Below are 3,199 nucleotides of genomic sequence, written 5' to 3' on the forward strand. Positions count from 1 at the left end.
CCATGCTGAGTTGACAGACAACACGATGAGACAGACCACTATTTAACGCAGTTCTTGTCGGACCATGACTGTTTCAGGGAACGCATACACAAGTAAGACACGATAACGAAACACAATGTTCCTTCTGCGGAAACGTCGCAGAAAACGCAGAGCACATATTTTTCTCCTGCAGTGAAGCGAACCATGATAGAAGAACTAACAAACAAAAGGATGACGCCCGAAAAGATAGTGAGTCACATGCTGCGAGCAGAGCTGGTGTGGACTAAAATGAAAGAGTGGGTCCCAATAGCGGTCCAAGAAAGAAAAGGAAAGAATGGCAGTGGAGAAGCCACTCGACCCTGGAGAGAGTGCGAAAAGCGGCACTCATTGCCCAGCGAAAAAAAGTTTTGTAGTCCGTTTATAAATATTCACCTACAGTCTTCTCCTAATAAAATACCTGGATTATTTTAGAATAGATTTCCTCTTGACAGAGCATCCGAATCATAAATTTGGAGATAACAATACTCAGAGAACTAGAGAAGAAGTAAGAAAGAGGGAAAGATAAATGTAATAAATTGGAGAGTTTGTTCTCTATTATTTTCTTTTCATTTTTCTCTCTTAATAAAAATAACTTCCATATCATCACATCCATTCGTTTGCATTTTGCCATTTGATGCCAATCGTCTGCGTTTTGCCTTCGCTTCTAAATTGTGAAAAACTTTGCAGACGCCACGCATTTGATAAAAAATTAAGAAAAGTATACAAAATTTTCAATATAAAGCAGACAGAATTATCAGCAAAGACTTAAGAAATTATGGTTTCAAGGTTATAAAGTTTGCGACCGTGAAATAAGGAAAGAAAACTTAACTTTCCTTAACGAGCAATATGAGTATATTTGTGAATGTGTGCGCTTCAAGGAAACTTTCGTTTAATTGAGCAAATGCAAAGGCAGATAAGAGTAACGGTGAAACAAAGAGGTGTTTGGAAGTAATGTGATGTGAGTAATTGTTTTTATTGTTTGTGGCTTCACCCACAATCTTCCATTTTTTCGCAGTTTCCGATTTATTTGATCGTTTCTTAGGTCGGAATTTTTAAAACATCTTTTACTTTCCACACTTTTTTTTATTTATTTCGAATTTTTGGAGGCATTTATTTATTCTTAATGGGGAAATTCGAAGTGATCAAAAAATATCGGATAATAAAATAAAAAGAAAAACTCTAACTTCGGCTATACATTTATTTATTTTATTGAAGATATACTTCTTATACGAGTTCGGAAAAGGTTGCGATAGGTTCAGGTTGCGCAACCTTGCTCAATATGAATCTACGCAACCTTGTCTGCGAAGATGTTCGAGCAGCAAGCGAAGCGGTGACAATCGGCGATCGTTTGTTCGTTTCTTTCGGCACAGCTCGGCTTTTCTACCAACAACACAATGTTGCCATGCTTATGCTGTTGTTGTTTTTGTAGAACAATGTTTCAATTTTTGGCTGGTGACATATTCAATTAAAAAATCAATTCCGTTGGGATTCGAACCTACGTGCTCGTCGTAACTTTCCAAGCGCTTACCACCTACACCACCATTGACACTTGAATTGCGTTGTGGTTGCGTTAATTATGGTTTGGTTATGCATGAAAGAAATATTCAATGGATCGCTGATTGTTACCTCTTTCCTTGCCACTGCTGCGCATATGTATGTTTGTATGCTTGTGCATTATTGAAGTTATGCTACTTTTTCTTTCGTTTGTCTTTCATTTCTGCGAATTCTCTATTGCTATTTTGCGTATATTTTGGTGGAAATACTCTGTGTTGGCCGTTGAAAAATTAAGGCTATACTTTACAGGATCATTTCTGTAGTTAGTCTTCATTTAAATTTTTTGGAAATCGACCCGCGATGACGAGGTATATCGTTTTATCTGACAGCGTGAGGTTTATGAACTTCATTTCTAATATTGTGTTGTGGCATATTAGAAACGATGTTTCTTCGAAAATCGCTCGCTTACAACGGATAAAACGACTTCTGAGTGGTGATTTTAATGAATAAATTCCAAGGTTTTACGCAAAAATAATGCGGTCAATTGCGCATTATTTTTCTTTCGTTTGTCTTTCATTTTTGCGAATTCTCAACTATTTTATGTGACTTTATTTCTTTTGTCTCTCTTTTTTTTTGTGCGAATTCTTTGAATTTTTGAACGCGCACATGCGTATACATACATTCATATGAGCATGTGCAGATACACAAGATAGGATAGAAAGATGAATGCCTTTTAACAACGTATACGATACTAATGAATATTTTTCGTACTAATAGAAATTAAAGCTTGATAAGCTGGCCGACAGGGGTAATGCTCGAAAATTCTACGAAAAAATGCGGCGGCTTACAGAAGGTTTCAAGACCGGAGCATACTCTTGTAGAACCCCCAAAGGTGATCTAGTGACCGATGCCCAGAGCATACTTAAATTATGGAGGGAACACTTCTCCAGCCTGCTGAATGGCAGAGAATGCACAACGCCAGGAGAAGGCGAACCCGATTCCCCAATCGATGACGATGGAGCAGACGTCCCATTGCCCGACCATGAAGAAGTTCGAATAGCAATTACCCGCCTGAAGAACAACAAAGCGGCGGGGGCCGATGGATTACCGGCCGAGCTATTCAAACACGGCGGCGAAGAACTGATAAGGAGCATGCATCAGCTTCTTTGTAAAATATGGTCGGACGAAAGCATGCCCAACGATTGGAATTTAAGTGTGTTATGCCCAATCCATAAAAAAGGAGATCCCACAATCTGCGCCAACTACCGTGGGATTAGCCTCCTCAACATCGCATATAAGGTTCTATCGAGCGTATTGGTGAAAGATTAAAGCCCACCGTCAACAAACTGATTGGACCTTATCAGTGTGGCTTTAGACCTGGAAAATCAACAACCGACCAGATATTCACCATGCGCCAAATCTTGGAAAAGACCCGTGAAAGGAGAATCGACACACACCACCTCTTCGTCGATTTCAAAGCTGCTTTCGACAGCACGAAAAGGAGCTGCCTCTATGCCGCGATGTCTGAATTTGGTATCCCCGCAAAACTAATACGGCTGTGTAAACTGACGCTGAGCAACACGAAGAGCTCCGTCAGAATCGGGAAGGACCTCTCCGAGCCGTTCGATACCAAACGAGGTTTCAGACAAGGCGATTCCCTATCGTGTGACTTTTTCAACCTGCTTCT

At 39.9% G+C, this 3,199-nt stretch overlaps 1 pseudogene; it reads left to right on the forward strand.

Moving 5' to 3' along the window:
* Positions 1–1,804: 1,804 nt before the first annotated feature.
* Positions 1,805–2,007, forward strand: LOC126757699 (small nucleolar RNA U3; annotated as a pseudogene).
* Positions 2,008–3,199: the final 1,192 nt, after the last annotated feature.

This window comes from Bactrocera neohumeralis, chromosome 4 (assembly GCF_024586455.1).
Source record: "Bactrocera neohumeralis isolate Rockhampton chromosome 4, APGP_CSIRO_Bneo_wtdbg2-racon-allhic-juicebox.fasta_v2, whole genome shotgun sequence".
NCBI lineage: Eukaryota > Metazoa > Arthropoda > Insecta > Diptera > Tephritidae > Bactrocera > Bactrocera neohumeralis.